A 20,209-nucleotide genomic window follows, 5' to 3' on the forward strand; every position below is an offset into this window, starting at 1 on the left:
AGAAAAAGTTCTTAGAACATTTTCCTAATGTTCATGAAACCTGAGCCCAAGTTTTAGGGCTGAATTTCAAGCAAACGGGGGCAAACTTATGGATCTGCATCAAAATTGTGCCAATATCTGCAAAGTTTCAACCGGAAACCAGGTAAAGATGAGGAGTTTGAGCTATATTTCATTTTCAATTTGGTTTCATGTCAAAATAAAACTAAATCACGTGTGTGTACATATGCCCATATGGCTCAAAAACCACAAAATACATTCACACAAACCCCTGCAAAGTACAATGTGGTGCTTTGCACTGATCTGCATCTGATCAATAAATGTGTGAAGTAATGAGTGCTTAGCTGAACCAATCCTCCTGAACCATTTCAGGCTTGCCCATCATTAATCTGTAGTGTTGGGCAAGAACGTCACTTTTTACTGCTGGAGAGGATGGATGGATTTAGGATCCAGGTCCTCTAATCCAAGTACAAACTGCTTTGATACGCTGAGCTGAGCTGTCTTTTGCAGAATGCAGGAACATTGTCTTTGCTGTAACAGTTCAGACCACTGATCCATCAAGTCCTCTGACTCTGGTCAATACATGATGCTTCAAAAAAAAGGCACAATCCCCCACCCCCCACATTCTGCTACTATTGCATCAATTGTGCAGTGCTGCGAATGGGAGTGGAACAGCAGGACAGATTCCTTCCCAGAGCTCTGCAGTCTGAGATCTGAACACTCTTAGCAGATATAAGTACAGATATTATGCTTGGTAATAATATTAGCCACTGTTTTCTAAAGTCTATTTACGGTGTTTGACTCCTTGACCCCCCCTTTAGCAGTGAATATCACAGGTTGATTCCACGCTGCATAAGGAATAGTTCCTTTTTAAATTGTCCTAAAAGTACCTGCCACTAATACCATTAAGTGACCTCATGTTTCTTACATTATGGAACAGCAAAAACCCCACCAAAAAACAAAAAATGAATCAGTTTGCACTCTACCCTTCAGAATCCAAAGTCCCTTGATTAAACCCTTTTAAACACTCCTGAAGCAAGGCAGAAGATACAGGTGAATAAATACAGAGCTACAAAGAGGCTTGTTATGAAGCAACGTGCAATCATTTCATCTATGAGATGTCAAGGCTTTCCTAAGCCTGAATGTGATGTTTGCTCTACCGTATCTGGAACCCATTGTTTTAATCTTCCTCCATTTCCGGGGCTGGTTACTTCCCTCATAAACTGGCAATTTGGAATATCAGTTGCAGCCTTTTGAGTTTGATACGAATGATGCACAATCAGAGTGATTCTTCCCTTCACTGGGTCTGCTGCAGTGTTGCTGCTGTTCCTTGAACATCCCGTTGAAATCAAAGGCCTGCTAGCACCTCTCTGGTAAATTCAGCAGCACAATCAGGTGCCTTCTGTCAGACAGACCTGGAATTCTTGGCAGAAATCACGATTTATAAAGATCCTTTTTTAATTTTAAAGAATTTAGAGAGGCCAACAGCAACCCCCCCGCAATATTCAATTTACAATATATACTTCGTCTGCTCCTTATTTACACTGAGTTAGAATTGGTTAAACATTTTCAAATCTATAAATATTGAAAAGACTTTGCAATAAGAAAAAATTGGGAAAATGTTTGGCAAAAGTTGTCCATGAATTCCCCCCTCTCCCTCCCCCACCACTTGTTTTCCAATAACAGCGCTGGCTGACATTTTCAAAAATAGGTGCCTAAGTTGTGGCCACAAAATATTCCCTCATGAGCTCACACAAGTAATTTATTTTGCAAACTAGGCAGTTGTCCAGTTTAAGCAGGTGCCTGCTTGTACAAATATATATCCACATTAATTTTTCACATGCCACAGCCTAGTTTGAATTTATAACTACCTATCTGAACATTCACATGCATACTTGGTTTGTATATATATGCATGTTTTTGGAAAGCTGGCTATGTCTCCTGGGTCCTGCTGCTGAAGTCATTAAAGCAAAGGGCTGGGAGACAAAAGGACTGGGGTTATAATCCTAATTCTCCCACAATGTGGGCTTGAACATGCCTGAGTTGCCTATTTCCCCATCTGTAAAGCATGGATAATGATACTTACTCACCTTTGGAAAGCACTGGAGATACTCAGATGAAAGGTGCTATAAACAGTTCAAATTACAATTGTTAATGTCACATGGAACATACCACAATGGGCACTCTAAACAGATTTATATCTTTTGCCTAAGGGGATGGACTAGAGGTGTTTAGACACAGAAGTGGTGGGTACTATAAGAACCTGACTAGACTAGAACCTCCTAGGTCTCTTCCACCTCTAACTTCTAGAATTCTTCTATGATTCGGCTGAGAAAGGAAGGTCACTCCAGGGAATGTCCAGGCCACAGTCCCTTCCCCCTTGCAATGCACACTTAGCCTATCGACAAAAACAAAATTTAACTACTGCCCACACTGCACAGCTAACAAAACTGCCAAAAAATGAGCTACTTTCTATCATGCCTCATGCACCGTCAGCAAAATCATCAGCTGAATCCAGACTCCAGTCTTTATTGATAGTGACGATTTATGAGGGAGAAAGAAGAATAGAGTTTGGTTTTCACACAGCGGGTTGAGCCTGCAGTCCTGGCACAGAGAGAGAGAAAGAGAGGATCTAGTTTTGATTTGTAAACTGAGCAAATTGATATGGAAGTCACAGATGGTGAATAAATATGGGGTAAGGAGATGTCATTTTGCAGTCATTTTTCCTGACCAGTTTAAGAGGAATGTGTTGTATTCTAGTTTGGTTCAGTGAAAATGTATTCTGTGCAGCCATTACTCATTTAAGAGGCCTTCATTGTTTCATGAAATATATTGGGGTTTGGCGCAAACACAATGAATTCAGCCTTCTAATATTGTGTCTTACTTTTCAGTGCTTATTCTCGTATGGCATTTATTCGTTCATCATTCTTCTCTCAGGGCTTCAGTTTAAAAAGCATTGCACAGCAAAGGAAAAACATTTGAGCAATCTTAACTGGTGTAAAACTCTATCCTAGGACACTGCTCTGAGCTCTGCCTCCAAATCATCTGACAAAGGATATATTCTGTACTAAGTCATTGGTTACACGGGCCTTTTTATAGCACTGATCATGGTAGTATCTAAGCACTGCATTGTGTTTGATACATTACTATCTTGTTACATTTTTAGAACCTGATGTCTTCACAAATAAAAGTAAAATAAACTAATGGGCTGGTGGAGCAGAGGCGTCTAGTGGGTAGAGTAAGGGACGGGGAATCATGCCTGGCAAGAATCTTGGGTTCTAACACCAGCTCTGCCAGTTGAATAACTGTAAACTTGAGCAAATCACTTAAAGTCAGCAGTGTCTCAGTTTCCGCATTTATAAAGTATTGCAGCACTTCACCCCCAGGGTGAGGAATCAAGGATGTGATGTAACATAATCCTACCCTAGCCATGACCATTGGCACAGCAAATGCCGAATGACCCTTATGAGTACTTGGAAGAAAAGGATCTCCTTGGTCTTCTGACCGCCCTGCATCAGATGAAGAAAAAAAAAAAAAAGAATGGAAGCCTGAATTCCATCAGTAGTGGAAAACAAAGGATGGGACTGATAGAGAAATATTTTATTTTAGCCTAAGCCAAAGTTATGTCACAGGTCAAGAGAATTTACCTCTTGTCTCACTCTCCACAGAACCTTGCCCAAAGGAGCTTCTCAGAGGGTAAACAGCTTCATCGATCCAGACTGCCTGTAGTCAACAGCAGTATTCAGCACCAAACAATGAAGACTGAACATCCTACTTTGCGGAAGAGATCTCTCGTATTTTGGAAAGTGTCTCAGGTTGCAGGGATATAACCGCTGTCCCCCTGCTGGCCAACAAACAACTCACTTTCATTCTATGAATACGGCACATTTACATTACTGGAAGGACAAGGCGCCTGACCCAAGATCTGCCAATCTGAGCCCTGCCCTTCCTGACTGGTCAAAGGGAGTCATGAACAACTAGTGCCCAACTTGACCATAATAGTCTCTGTTTGCCAGAGGCTGGGAATGGGGGGCAGGGGACGGATCACTTGATTACTGGTTCCGTTAATTCTCTCTGGGGCACATGGCATTGGCCACTGTCAGAAGACAGGATACTGGGCTAGATGGAGCTTTGGTCTGACCCAGTATGGCCACTCTTATGTTCTTATTAACCAATGCCCTCTTCCTTCAAACATGCCGTATCCTGATCAACACTTAAGAAATCCAATTTTAATGCATTAGAGCTAATCAATTACCACCTAGTGTCAAATCTTCCATTCCTGAATAAGCTCAGGCTAGCTAGCTAGCTAGCAGTTAAATGAGACTGTCTCATTTAACTAAAACCAATATCTTAGACCCAGAACAATATGGACTTAAACCAGGATGTGGGACAGAAACTGTATTAGTGGCTCTGCTGGATGATCTGCTGGTGTTGACGGATGGAGAGCAGATGTCCAGTCCCATTCTCCAGGCTCTCCCTGCAGCATTTGAGACAATAAATCATGAGATATTGCTGTCCTACCTAAAGGACATTGCAAAGATCCAAAAGAACACACTGAAATGTTTTGAGTCGTTCCTGGAAGGATGCGACCAAAGAGTTATGATGGGAAACTGCACCTCCACCTCCAGACCCCTCACTTGCAAAATCTGTCCCAACCTGATGGATGATGGCCTGGACTTGTTTATACACACCATCATCTGCTGGCTGGACCACAGTAATGCAGTATACTTGGGCATGAAGTCACTGGCCCTTAGGAAATTCCAGTAGTACATATACTACAGGGGCATCTCCTTGGCAACATGGGCTCCTGCAAGCCCATCAAAGCTTGGACCACTCCACTCCTCAGGACGATGGAGCTCTCAAGTGCCAGAGGAATGCTCATTTGTGAGGGAGGCATATCGTTCTCAGGGGCCTGTCCAAGGCTGTACAAACAACTCCCACAGGCACAGAGGACCCTCAGAAACCTCATTACCTTCTACTCCAAGTGTAAAGTGCGCTTCTTTACCCTGCCTTCCCCAGTATAAATACGAAGTACAGCAGACATCCAGTTAAAATGATTTAAAAATCAATATAATTTCCTCTTTGTGAGAAAAAGGATGAAAAGGAGAAAGACAACCATATGTGATAAATGCACTACTAGAAGGTGCTCAGATGCGATGATGATGATGAGGGTTGCAGAAGAACCCGTATAACATAGAACAAGTGTAGTAGTGAGCTGCTGAAAGGTCTCATTGGGCTGTGGAAAGACTTTATTATAGGTTAACTGATCCTCAACTCACTGATTCCCTAAATTCCAATAACTGAAAGCTGAAGCTAAAAAATTCAGACTAGAAATAAGAGACAAATTTTAATGGTGAAGGTAATGAACCGTTGGAACAACTTACATACAGATATGTTGGATTCTCCATCATTTCAAGGCTTTAAATCAAGATCGGATAGCTTTCTAACAATTATTCTGTAGTTCAAAACAGAAGTTACAGGATTGATGCAGAAACTGGGTGATTTTGGCCTGTGTTACGCACAGGTTAGATTGTATGATTGTAAAGGTCCCTTAAGCCCTTGCAATCTATGAAGCTGAATAAAATCTCAGTCGCTCCACCCCACTTCTCAGCAAAGGGTTAACCGCTGAGCGCTGTAGTGAAATAATTATTCTTACAACATACAGCACACTAAACTATGCTTGATAGCGCACAGGGGCAGATCTAGGCCAAAATTTCAAGTGGAACAATGGAAAACTGCTTAGCAGCTCCGTAACTGCATATATGTGCTCATTAAAGCCCCTATCCTGCAAAGGTGGAACTCCTGCCCATGCACAGTCCCTTCGAAGTCAACAGAATTCTGCATGGGTGGATATTTTTGCAGGATAGGGACACAATTAAGAGCATTTTTTTTAAAAAAATTACTCCTTGGTCATCCCTTGTAACAAGTAGGCTGTTATAATGAATTGCAAATGTCCCCTCCCTGCAGCTCTGCTAATATTTTGGAGCAGCCTGTAGAGTTAGGGGCCCTGGAGCAGCTGCCCCCAAATGTATGCTTTATCTGGAGGATGACAGTGCTGTGCTCTTCAGCAAACAACTGTAAAAAGCATATGGATTCGGGAACAGTCAGTACATTTGTCTTTGCTTCCATGTTTCTGAATGGGGCAGTGGCCCAATGGTAGACATAGGATTATCACTAATCACTGAAACAAGAGATAGGTCGGAGCTGAAAAATTCAGATCCAGATCTGGAGTTTGAATCCCCCCTCATACCTTCCAAAATCTGGGGTATTTGGATACTGATGGGCTTTGAGCATTATTTAGATGGAAGTGCCACAAATAATTCAAGTCTGGGGTTCAACCGACTGTAGAGTTTAGGGATATTTGGATTTGGAATCTTTTGTCTCTATAATAAAACTAAACTAGACTTGTCAAAACAAATGAAGAAAGTACAGTTTGCAATACAGTATCCTTGATTTATTTCCAAATCACGACTGTTCACTTAGTGCTAATTAGCAAGGTTCTCCTTGTAATTAACGGTCACACAGCTCTTTGAGATTCGCAGATAAAAAGAGCTATACGAGGTCAGTGCATCATTATTGAACGCTTTGGTTACAGAGTATGAAGAGAATATTCTTTTAACAGCTCTGTTTTCGCTTAACAGGTAGTTCAGCAAATGAACTCCACTGCACATCCGCTCCTACAAACAAGGATGCGCCAGAGGAGCTTGTTTGAAGTTCCTCTACAGTTATTTCCCTGTTATGAGTAATCCTGCCGGGGAGGGGGAAATCTATTGTTAACAAGTTTCAAAATATAAATATGAACTGGAGCGATTAGAGCTTTCAGAGAAGTCATCCAATCAGAATCTTTGCAAAGCCTGAGATACATATCTGCACAGAGGGATTATTAAATAGCTCCCAAAGATGAAAGCAACATGTGATGGTATCTTCTTTAGTCACCGCATTAATCATATCACTGATTAAAAAATGCCAGCCAAATTTTGTGGCTTAGAAACTGATAATACAATAATTAGCATTTGTCCTTTTCTTTCGCTGGTATCTGTATGAAGGAAGGGGAGAGAAGGCAGCTGGAGGGGGGCGGGATTTGGTATTCTGTTATTGTTTAACCGTGATTAAAATTGCGATTAATCGTGATTAATTTTTTAATCAAGTTAATTTGTTTTGAGTTAATTGCTTGAGTTAACTGTGATTAATTGACAGCCCTAGTTTTATACATCATTGAATTCCAATTTCCATCCAAATGCAGTGTGACACAAATCACAAGTAAAAAAAATTAATCTAGTAAATAACAAATGAGGCATTCACCATCTTTTAAACATAACAAATATAAAAGTTAAGAATTTGAATAAACGTACGTAAGATGTGTAACTGCTTAAATTGATATGTATAGCTATAGTGTATCCTCCTGGTTAGCAAAAAATGTACCAAATTGAATGGACAGGCTATATTTAGTAGTTGAAAAATCAGCATGGTTAATGGTTATACCAACCAATGAGAATATAGCTTTCTTTAGGAAAATAACAAAGGTCCACATGCAAAAAATCAACAATTTAAATCAAGGCTTCCTGCTTGCTGACTTAAATCTTGATTAAAATTGGTGATTTAAATCACTTCAAATCACCCCACCACACACTGAGTCCACGGAAGAGATAAGATTAGAGCCAACCCTACTGATTTCCACTCCAACTTCTGATCCCACGTGAGTCGGATGACAGTGCACCCCATGACATAACACCCCAATAGCCAGATCATGTTTGAACATGCCATAACATGATCCCTTGCATGTGACTGGCATATTAGGCTGATGAGAAATCTGGAATGGAGTTAGAAGTAGCGTTGATAAAACTGGGTAATCCATGAGAGTGGGAAAAAAGGGCTAAACTGGCTGACTTTTAATGGCCACATGGCACCAGATTTAGGAGAGCACTGGAGTGTAAAGGCTCCCTTGAGAGTCAAATATTCTAAATCAACAATGCTATTATTTGTGTAACAGTAGCAGCCCCTAAGTAAGATCAGGGCCCCACTCTGCTGGACACTGTACAAACACATAATGAGGAACAGGCCCAGCCCCTAGGATCTTACAATCTAACTAGACATGGCAAACAAAGGATGGAAGAGGGGAAGAATTATTATTCCCATTTTACAGATGGGGAAACCGAGGCACAAAGCAGGGAACTGACTTTGCCCAAAGTTGAAATTAAACCAGATCTCCTTGAAATCACGAGAAGAATTCTATTTACTGGTCCACAGTTTTTAATTGATAAAGCTGCAGTAAATTCAGCCTAAGGTAACCAGAAGGCTACACAGAAAAGGCATTGATCCCAGGTTGTACTGTTTTTTTCAAAAGGGCCAGATGCCAGTATATTTACTCAAGTTGGGTAGTTCCTGTGAAAATGACACACACACCTTACTCCACAAGCAGTCCCAATTACTTCGCTGGGACTATTTATGGAGTTAGGTAGTATTTAGCATGAAGGGCATAAGAAGCTGGCCCAAAATGGAGGTTACGTAACCATACATCTTCACAGTTTTTAGCAAACTTGCCTAAGAGATCAGCATCAGGGAAGCAGAGGACACAGATGACAGCTGAGCTAGCCCTCTGTAGCGCTGCATTTTGATTGGTACTGCAGAGGCATACTTCTCAGGTTTATAATGAAACAAAGGATGCCACATCACTGTTTGTGCACAATTCTGGCAATGAAAAATAAAATGCTGAGGTCATCAACATTGAGTAAGTGTTAGAAAGGTCCTGATGCAAACATAAGCATCCTCTCTCCATTGAAAAATGTTGTGTCAGCTGCTACCCCTAGAGAAAGCCTGACAAATTTCAGGTGCAATACAGTCCGTGCAGGCTACTCAGTAAGGATATGCTTAGTCTGCAAAGATGCTTAAGTGGCACGTCTCACAGGGAACAGATTTGAAACTCTGATTCTCTATAGAAATAACTACTCCTTAACAAGGATTTTAATTCCACTTAGGGGATACTACTGCTTAGGTCTTTTGTGTATCTTCCTCCCTCACTGGTTCTGTTTTTTCCTCTTATGAAGCTTCCTAGCTGTGATATGTAACAAAATTGTTGTTTTTATTATTACACATTTAAAGGCACCCATCGTCGTGGCACCTGACTGCACTTCACATGACATAAACAGAGGAGCAAGACTGGGCCAGTTGGCTGAGTTCCCAAGATTCCATAGCTCACAATGGGTAGACGGCTTGAGCACAGAGATGCATCTCGCAACTCTTTAAATGTAACCAGGCTTCTGCTTAAAAGTGTTTCCAGTGAGACTGAGTGGCAGAAGAGTCAACCCACTAATAAGAGTGCCTTGCCTCAGCTCCTGTGAGATTCTCCCTTGGACAGTAAGTTCCAGCATTCCAGCTGAGCATAGACCATATGGTGAGCCAGAGATGGACAGGCAGATCCTTGATGTAAGCTGTCTTTCCATTGGCTTCAACAAGCTTCGAAGCAGGCCCTAAATGATAAACTTCAATTGAAGTCAATGGGAAGCACTTATATCCTGATGTGTGGGGATGGGTGAACAGGGACTTGGGACCCTAGGAGCAGTGATGGGTCTAGTGAGACCCAAAGATTATTGACTGTAGAACAGTTATGGATTTTGCAAGTTCTTACAGTGCTTCCTCATGCTGATCAGCATCACCTGTCTTTTCTGGGGTAAGCTTCATCCAGCTGGCTGTCATTTAGGGCCCAATTTTGTGCCAGTCATTCCAAGAGTCCAGCAATACCTTTGGGTGGTCAAGGAAGAACAAAAGTAAAGTCTCCATGAGAGAGCACACAGTGTTTATGTGTGCATCTCCTCTGACAGTCCGTACTGGACTGGTAACAAAATGATTTTCAATCTCTGCGGATAGCAGAACCATTCGAGATTTAAAGGCACAGAGTCAGTAAATGGAGAAGATGACAAAGAGCATTTAGGAGAGGATGAAGGGCAGAGTGTGTGTCAGAGGAAACAGGACCTGAGCTACAGAGATAGGACCCTTGAAGGTGGAGAACAAGGAGCTTGAAAGAGAGAAGCCAGTGGACAGATCTGAGGATAGGGATGATGTGTCTGGAGCTGTGGGATTCTTTAAATGTAATTTCTATATGGTATTACTTTCTATGTATACATTAATTTATATGTGCTCTAGAGCTTCCTGATTTAGTGTTATCAAAAAGGGCTCATATGCCGACTTTGTCAAAGAAATTTTACAAATTAATCCAGATAAGTAATGGAACTAAAGACCTTTAAAAACTAATTGGCCATTACACAATCTCCTTAATGTCATTTCTTGTATAACGAAAAATGGGAAGGCAATTAAGGGCAAGTACCAGTAGTCCAGTCAAGGGTAAATGGAGTTCACTTCTCATTTGGGGAATATAGAGTTTGCCACTAACCAGCCTGGAACACCGAAAAGGTTAGTATACCCCTTCATTTTTTACCACTAGCAAGTACCCAAAAAATCAGCAGCCAGCCTGTTGCATGAGTGTATGATTAATATGCCCTGGGCCTTTCTTCTCAAAAGAGCAAAAAGATCACCCATCAGTAGTCCATATGGTTAAGAAAAAACACACCCACTGAATTAGCCTCCAGCTTGTGAATGATAGAGAAGGAACATCTTTAAGAATAATTCTTTCAGAACCCTGTTAGGGAAATGAGGTGTTTTTATGGGTGTCTCCTTACCGACTGGAGAAAGCCTACATTTACTTAAGTTTTGATAAACCAGTACTGAGCTCCTACTGGGGAAGTTCATAGAATCATAGAAATATAAGACTGGAAGGGACCTTGATAGGTCATCTAGTCCAGTCCCTGCACTGAGGCAGGACCAAGTATTATCCAGACCAGTGGTTCTCGCCCTTTTCTAGACCAGAACCCAATTGTAAACATTGATAGCCAGTCCCAACCTAGTAAATAGCTTAAGTAGAAAACACACAAGTATTTTGGTCCCAAAATACTTATTACCCCCACACAGCACCACCATCCCCTCCTGCCTCGGTCTTGCACACACAGCCTTAACCCTGTCACGGACCCTGCAATCACTGTAGCCTCCCTCACATTTACTTCCTCACTCATCACTTGGTGCTCTGTGCATCCTCCCCAGGAGCACAGTACCAGCCCGCAGCAGAGCTCAGTCCCAGAGCCTCCGCCTCTGCCCTCGGCACTCTGTGGGCAGAGTGCCTGTCTGTCCCCAAGCTGCCCAACTCTGCCAACTTCTTGGGAAAGGCCGAACACGGTGTGCCCAGCGCCCAGACCCCGCGCAAGCCCCATGGTGCTACCAGTGGGTCTGCGGTGTGCACGGCCAGCCCCAGCCCCACCGTGAGTGCCCAGCACGCTGGACAAAGTTTGCATGGGCACATGCGAAGTGCCATGGGACCCTTTACTTCTGTATCTCTGTCTCATCAGTAATTCTGTACAGCTCAATTAGGTTTGCAGTCACAATAACTTTTAACCCCAGGTGTGCTGGCTGCAAAGGTGCCCCATGGGGACTCTCTCCTTCCCACAGCTCCCTGGGACTCTGGTATCTGCCACTGCTTTGTGAGGCAGGAATAATACCCCCTTCTACTCCCCCAGTGCTTACCAGCTCCCGGGTCAGAAAGGGGCTGCTTGGAGGCATCCTCCTTCTTGGGGCTGCTGCAGCCCAAGCCTGGGTGATGAACCCAAGGCACTGAAAGTCCCCAGAGGCACCCGGGGATGGTACTAGGGCTAGATGGCAGACCCAGACAGCTTCCTCCTGCTGGACTGCACTTGCTTTCCTAGCCTGCAGATCTCCATCTCCTGCCTCCCCCTGGAGCCGTCACATGTCCTCCAAGCGGTGCAGCGGGCCACTTGCAAGGCAGCTGGGCACCAGCAGAGGCTGCCATGCACGTGGCAGAAATAGACAGGTGGGCCAGTATTCCCCCCCATGTCCCTTCCTGAGGCAGTCAGCTGTGGGGGCTGGGACACGAGACCCCTGCTCCCCAACACAGTGTTTCCCAGAACTCTTCACATGTTGCATTTGACTGGCTAATTGATAACACCCGCACATTCAAATAACTTTATTGATATGCACAGTGAAGCACAAGCAGCATCTATTTAAAAAAAATTGTATGCAAAATATAATCTATTTTTAAAGTTATGGGTTGAGAAATGCTGATCTAGACCATCCCTGACAGGTGTTTGTCTAACCTGTTCTTAAAAATCTCCAATGATGGGGATTCCACAACCTTCTGAGGTAACCTGTTCCAGTGTTTAACTATCCTAAAGGATTTCTCATATCCAACCTAAATCTATCTTGCTGCAAACTAAACTGATTATTTCTTGTCCTACTCTCGAGAGACATGGAGAACAATTGACACTGTCCTCTTTCACCTATTTGAAGACTTATGTCCCTCCACAGTCTTCTCCTCTCTAGACTGCACACCAAATTCTTTCAAGCTTTCCTCATAGGTCACACTTTCTATACCTATAATCATTTTTGTTTCTCTCCTCTGGACATTCTCCAATTTGACAATATCTTTCTTAAAGTGTGGTGCCCAGAACTGGACACGGTACTCCAGCTGAGGCTTCCCTAGTGATGAGGAGGGAGAAACATGGGCTAGGACCAGGGAGAAATCAGTTCCACAAGCCCTCTGTATTCAGGCTACAATTGCTTAGAAGGAGCCATTAGAAGGAGCCAGAAGGGAGAAGTCAGAGGCAAGAGGATAAGAACTTGGAAAAGTTCTCTCAGACCTTTACCAATGCTCTCTTGCCCCTAAAGCAGTGTTCTAGCTACAGCTCAATGATACGAATAAATAATATAATCAGTATTTGTATAATATCACTACATATAACCTTTCACTTGCTCCAAATGCCCTTAACATTGCTTTAAAAAAACACAAACAAACAAAAACAAACAACAACAGAGAATAGCCACAACACAGGAGAATCTTCAAGCAGTGCGGAGCTGCCATAGCAGCTGCTACTTGGCCAGAGGAAGGGCTGTGGAGGCTGCTCCTAACTGACTTGAGGTTAGACATAAAAGGTGCAAAACATGGCTTAGACTCATAGGCTTTAAGGTCGGAAGGGACCATCATGATCACCTAGTCTGAACTTCTGTGCATCCCAGGCCACAGAACCTCACCCCCACTACCGTAATAGACTCCTAACCTCTGGCTGAGTTACTGAAGTCCTCAAATCATGGTTTAAAGACTTCAAGTTACAGAGAATCCACCATTTATACCTGCGAGTGACCCGTGTTCCATGTTCCAGAAGAAGGCTTGAGACTACTCAGCAAAATCTTAGGACCAGCTCCTCAACTTGTAAACACTTTGTAGCTTTGTGCACACTTTGTATTGAAGTCAATGAGTTATTTACACTAGCTGGGAATCTGGCCTCTAATGTGAAATCCTGCAGTTTTCAGTTTTTACTCAGTCATTTCTCAGGCAAAATTAACAGTCGAGTCACCAGGAATCACTTATGTTTGGGTGGCAGGATATGGCTTCATAAAGTCACCCTAAAATGATAATACTGGCTCTGCCTGTATGATAATACACATTCCTCCTTTGCTTCTGTATCTCTGTCTAATCAGTAATTCTGTGCAGCTCAATTAGGTATGCAGTCACAATAACTTTTACATCATTATAAGGGCAAACAAACACACCACACATTATGAAACTCTTGCTGCTGTTCAGAAGCCCAGGTGGCCATTTACCGCTAAAGATGTACTTTTTCATTTATGAGTTATTGCTTTTTATCAGGTTGCACTTTCCGTATGAGAAAGAATCTTCCGCGCCAGGTAAAACGGATCTTGGGAAATCTCATTTAAATTTCAAGGACCTCTTAGGGATAGTCGCTAATGGTTATGCTAATTGGCAGAGGGTCTGAGTGACAGTTATGTCCGGGAATGATTTGCAAATCACATTTTCTTGGAGCTTATTAGCAGACTCATTAACTGTACAACAGTACATTACTTTCAGAAATTCAGATCTAAGCAGAAAATTAAAATTATTTGCTAAATGACCTAATAAAATTGAATGAAATGTGCTGAGAAAATGAAAACTAAAGCGAATCAAGGCTTCAGAATTTGGCCAGAAATGATTTCCATTTACAGTTGATGTTCACCTCCATGTGAGAGAACTTGCACACTATATACAGTACATTAAAGGTCCATTTGGAGATCACATCAACAGTGACAACAACAAAACCAGCACGTCACACGCACAGCCACTGTTAAGATTTAGAGAGAGAGAGAGAGCGTGTGTGTGGACAGTGGGGGACATGATGTTATTCTTGCAAGGCATCTCTCATTCCCCTCAATCTGCCCCTGCAATTCCGCTACATCCCTCCTCTCCCCTCCCAGCCTCTAAGTCAGCTAATGAATGCATTCAAAGAATAAGCAGCCCCCTGGGTCCCTGTTCTTCAGGGGAATCCACCTGTGGATTCTGTGCAGGTGAAGGGTCCAAGTGGGCATATCTTTTTGCAGGTCAGGGCCTTACATTTTGTACTTCTCAAAATAGTCACTCCCCTCCTCGCTCAGCCATGGATTTTGAGGGTCTTACAAGCCCGTTCTGGTCGCACTCTATTAGCAGATCTCCTTGGAGGAGACAGAATGTGCTTTGGAGTCTCCCACAGATACATCAGATAACATGGTTTCCAAACAGCACTGCAGTAAATTTATCTGCAATCCAGTTTATTTGCCCATATGTTAAAAATGTTACAAAACTGATAGGATGCCATTCAAAACACATGCTGCGACTCAATGTATGTTCCCCATATCTTTAGAATACACTGCATTATACCAAACTACTTGGTGCCAAGTGTTCAAAGGGTGAATCTAAGGGGTGAACCATAAAAACAATGTATGCAAGCATGACTTGATCAAAGAACATGCTAACAAACATTTCCTAACACTTGCCAGGTAATTGCACACCTACGGTAGACTCACAGAAGCTCATGCAGATATTTCTGTCCAGAAAGTGCCAATTCTGTTTGGATTTCAGGTTCAAAGTCTCCAACTAAGGGCTAGTTTACACAGCCACATAGTTCAGATTATGGGGATGTGAATTGTTGCATGCACTGGTGTCCTGTGCTGTAACTCCTGCAGGGGGATGCTGGGGGTGTGAACTAAACAGTATCTAGTTCATGTCAACTTAGTCCTGTTTAGAGAGGACTATGCTAATACAAACTAGGATCTTTTCATTCATGCCTACAGCATCCACGTGGGGAGTTACAGCGTAGCACTTTAGGGTGCACTGCTGTTCACACCTCCATAATCTGAACTGCAGGGCAACGTAGACAAAGCCAAAATTCAGTTGCATTCACCTGATTGTGTCCTAGGCCAGTGTGCAACAATGCATTTCACATGATTTGAATGCAAAACCGTACAGTGAGCCAAGATCACTCATCCCCAGGTCCATTTAACACCGAAGGACTTCATTGGGAGTTAGGTCCCTCAATAACTTTAAGTAGCTGGGACATTGTGCCTTGCTTTGAAGATCTGGCTCTAAATGATATTAAAGTGTTCCAGTTTTAATGTGTTCTGTGCTCCAAGTTTCCCCGCATGTTAAGTATACTGTTAATCTATTTGGCACCCCTGCAACCTGTTTTATGAAACATAAGAAATACACTGCAGTGATTATTTCCCAGTATGCGCAAACAGCCATGTTGAACATTTAAGGGGGAGAGAGGGAAACCACCTGAGATATTTTGCCTTGAAGACAAAAGAATCCCTTGAGAAATGTTCAGTTTTCCATCAGTAGCTCTCTGTGCTATTCTACAATTTGCAAGTGTGTTACTTAAACAAATACCCTGATTTCCAGTTCTATTCTGTTCCTGGCTCTGCCTGCTGTATCTTTAATATCACCCAAAAATACTCCCGGGGGACTGAAATACAATGGTGCTCCCGGTGCAGTAGCTGTCAAAAGTTCAAAGCGTCTTGCACTGATACGGCAAGAAAACAGCCAGTGTTCCAAGCTGCCAAGCGCTCTCTATGGAATCAAAGTGTCACCAGATGAATCTGCAAGTCATGCTGTTGGGCATGCCTCGCTTTTAAAACAGTCTATATTAATATATATGAATTTAGTGCTAGTGAATGGTGCTGGATCGGCAGCTCTAGAGAACATGATCCTCCCTTTAACTGGAGAATAACAGTGAACAAGCAAAGTGGCAATGCAACCTTCGTCACACCACCCTCACCAACATGCCTCAGTCCAGACCTGGAGTCACCACCCAGAGCGTAAGAGGGTAACTCACTCAGTCCTTGGCTTCTCTCCTCAGAGCAGGGTAATAATTTTATGCTATGGTTTTCTGTCACCTAGGAACTGGGAAGACGCCATCAAATCTGTTCACAGAGGACACTGAGCCGGCACCAGATGGGAATAGCTTTTGGCCACGGCTAACCTGATCCAAACTCAAAATGCAGGCCTGCAGGTGATAGGAAACTGAATGACACCCTGGATTGGTGTAGAGCTGTCTTATCCTCACCACAGGTTTGGAGGTTTGACTTTCACTGCTGTCAGAAATCGGACCTCTGCATTGTGAGTTCAGTTCCCCCAGCCTACACACGCAGAAGAGTCCGTTTCCCTGGGAGTTACTCAAACAAGGCGCCACTGAAGTGATTGAACGGGATGCAAGTCTTTTCCTTCTTCAAACATCTTGTGCTGTTTATGGTGCTGCCCTTTTCCACCAACCCAGTTCCCAGAAAGTTTGATTCAGTGTGAGGGACGGTAAACCAGATCCTGTAGGAAGCTCAGGGCAGGGAGGGGCATATCTTCTGACACATGGGCTGCAGGCTACAACAAAAGTCCTGGAGTAGTTCTGGTTGGCTGCTGAGCATTTAAAGAGGTAGCTTCAACCACCATGAGCCACATAGCTCAGCTGAACCCAGTCCTCGTTCTAAATTGCCAACTTGTACCTTAAAAATACCCACTGTCTCCCTCTTTCAGCAACTGAAATAGCTCATGTCACTGACTGGACAAAGCAAAAAAGAGGACTATCAGGGCAAATGTGTCCCCCTCCTATGGAAAGGATTTATTTTCCCAACTGGAGACAGTGCTTAACAGGCACAATTGAGCTCCCTCTATGGAAGAAGGGATAGATTTGTTATTTTCATCTCAGTAGTTTTGCTGGAAGCTTTCGCCCTCTGAATATAATGACGTTACTGTAATGTATACATCGCTTTTCACTTTAATATCATCCAAACTTATGCTGCTCATAAGCTGGTAAACAACTCCCCAAGTGAGAGTAAAAGAGACCAGGTTCTGCAACAGCGTGGGTGGCAAGGGGAAGAAAAATCTGTTTCAGGGGAGTTTTACTAGCTAAAAAAGGTGGTGTATGTTCCATACTCTAAGTTTCTCATCCCTGCCTAGGAGTAAAATGTCGGAGGCAGGCACCTGGCGCGCAGGCCCTGGGGAGACTGCTGCCACTGCAACGTAACGTACAGTGCTGCAGCAAACCAGTAGGGTTTGCATCACACTATGTAGTTTCCTAGCAGCATACTGGAAACCATTGCAGTGTTATTAATGGTTATTTGATTACAGGAACACCTAGAGCTTTCACCCAAGAGTGGGGGCTCACTGAGTTCTGCAGACAGTGTTTACAGACTCGGAAGAAAAAGCTTCAGGAACCAGGAAGTATTATCCCCATTTTACAGACAGGGGACTGGTGAACAAAAAGATGAAATGATTTCATTCAGAGTTTCAGGGTATTTGGCCTATCCAAAATGAAGCCATTTATGAGCCTAAATATGGATTTTGGGGACTAACTTCAGCCTCCATTTTTTGAAAATCTTGGCGGAGGGTTCTCATCTTGGTTCTGACATGGACTTAATTATGCCCTTGGGCAACTCACTAACCTTTCCATAAAATGGGGAGATTGATACCTATTTTATAGGGATTTTTGTGAAGCCTAATTACATAAGGAGTGTACAGTGGTAGGCAAGTGCAAAGTATTAAGGCCAGTGAGTGGAAAGAATGGAACTCAGAAGTTGCCAGCACCCAGCCACGTGCCTGTAACTTAAGATCATGCAGCCGTGGGATCACGTACTCATCTGTTTAAGGAACAATTGCTTTGCTTTTGCAGAAGTTTTGTGAACTTGAAAAGAAGCACATTTTGACTGAAGCCCCGTAGCTAGCTCCCCTCCCTATAAACGAAATCCCTACAGCAAGTTGGAGCTTTTCCAGTGCTTTAAGATAGCTTGTCTGCTTTCTAAACTTGGTTGTTTTGAAATTCTTGGGCAGATCCTTAGCTGATGTAAATCAATGTCATTCCCAACCAATGGAACGGATTCAATTTACACCAGCTGAGGATCTGATACCTTTTACTGATCTATCTGTGGTAGGGTTTGGTACTGGCACCTGTCACTCCAGTATCAGATCACTTCCCAGATTAATACTATTGGCATGATGAAATCAGTAAGGCATGCTATCATCATGAATCCATTTCTCTTCTCTTTTTGGGGGGAAACACTGCTTGGGGTTAAGTATCAGAGGGTAGCCATGTTAGTCTGGATCTGTAAAAGCGGCAAAGAGTCCTGTGGCACCTTATAGACTAACAGACATACTGGAGCATAAGCTTTCGTGGGTGAATACCCACTTCGTCGGATGCATGTAGTGGAAATTTCCAGAGGCAGGTATAAATATGCAAGCAAGAATCAGGCTAGGGATAACGAGGTTAGTTCAATCAGGGAGGATGAGGCCCTCTTCTAGCAGTTGAGGTGTGAACACCAAGGGAGGAGACACTGCTTTTGTAGTTGGCTAGCCATTCACAGTCTTTGTTTAATCCTGAGCTGATGGTGTCAAATTTGCAAATGAACTGAAGCTCAGCAGTTTCTCTTTGAAGTCTGGTCCTGAAGTCTTTTTGCTGCAGGGTGGCTACCTTTAAATCTGCTATTGTGTGTCCAGGGAGGTTGAAGTGTTCTCCTGCAGGTTTCTGTATATTGCCATTCCTAATATCTGATTTGTGTCCATTAATCGTTTTACGTAGGGACTGTCCAGTTTGGCCGATGTACATAGAGGGGCATTGCTGGCATATAATGGCATTTATTACATTGGTGGACATGCAGGTGAATGAACCGGTGATGGTGTGGCTGATCTGGTTAGGTCCTGTGATGGCGTAGCTGGTGTAGATATGTGGGCAGAGCTGGCATCAAGGTTTGTTGCATGGATTGGTTCCTGAGTTAGAGTTACTATGGTGCGATGTGTAGTTGCTGGTGAGAATATGCTTCAGGTTGGTGGGTTGTCTGTGGGCGAGGACTGGCCTGCTTCCCAAGGCCTGTGAAAGTGAGGGATCGCTGTCCAGGATGGGTTGTAGATCACTGATAATGTGTTGGAGAGGTTTTAGCTCTCAGTCTTCAGCTTGGGGTTAGAATTGTAAATGTAATTCTGGTTATGGTGGAAAGGGTCTGTAAGTGAGAGGGGTCTTGAAGTTCTGTATTAAACAAATTTGTATCCTCAATGAGAACACCCCTTCCCTCCTCTTTTAAGGTCCCCCCACTTTAATTGTTTTTTCTCCCAAAGTGGGTATGGGAAAGTTTAGGGACATTTACAACCTCTGAAGTGCTATAAATGGTAAGGATCTCCCAGGACCATGAACTGAAGACTTAAAAATTCACCATGTTTTAGAAAAGGCACTCAGAGCATCATAATCATGGAATCAGACAAGAGAAGGGAAAGCAAAGGGACTGAGCATGTTCAGTAACACATAATTGCTTATAAAATCCAGCAGGTACTTGTCTATTAAATTTCTTTACAACTTCTTGATTTTCAGACGTGAAAAACCGGTGACATTTGGATTTGGTGGATGCAGGACCTAGATGAAATTTAGGACTGGTGTGCACAAGGTATGGGGCGTGAGAGGGTACAAAGACCCTCTGCACAGAGGTCAGGCACAATCTTAGTTCATGTGCTCCCATCCACAAGCACCAGGAGACCCTGTGCTGACAGCAATGCTAAAGCCTCCGGAGCTAACAGGGCAGCTAAAGGGCCTGTTCCCCCACCTGCATTGGCCAGGGGAGTTCCATCAGCATGGCAGGAAAGAAAGTGCATGCTGCAATCAATAAAATGGGGGGACAGTGGTCATCTAAGCACTCACTCCACCAGAGTCACCACAGCGATGGCTCTATAATGAAGTCCGCCTTGAGATTTGCACCTGACACAGGACTAAAATCACTTTCTCACCCTTTAGCTATTGTGTTTTGCTCCAAACATAGCCCAACAGGTCTTTAAATGGTTCATTGTAGCTTAGCGGCTCTCTTCTCTGCTTCTTCT

At 43.2% G+C, this 20,209-nt stretch overlaps 1 long non-coding RNA gene across 1 annotated transcript in view; it reads right to left on the reverse strand.

The window, feature by feature from the left end:
- Positions 1–1,058: 1,058 nt before the first annotated feature.
- Positions 1,059–20,209, reverse strand: part of LOC122462711 — a 37,313-nt gene continuing 18,162 nt past the window's right edge. The window contains exons 3-4 of the long non-coding RNA XR_006285414.1: positions 2,088–2,123; positions 1,059–1,420 (exon numbers count right to left, since the gene is read on the reverse strand). This is a non-coding gene — a long non-coding RNA (uncharacterized LOC122462711). The remainder of the gene's footprint in view (positions 1,421–2,087; positions 2,124–20,209) is intronic.

This window comes from Chelonia mydas, chromosome 13 (assembly GCF_015237465.2).
Source record: "Chelonia mydas isolate rCheMyd1 chromosome 13, rCheMyd1.pri.v2, whole genome shotgun sequence".
Lineage (NCBI taxonomy): Eukaryota > Metazoa > Chordata > Testudines > Cheloniidae > Chelonia > Chelonia mydas.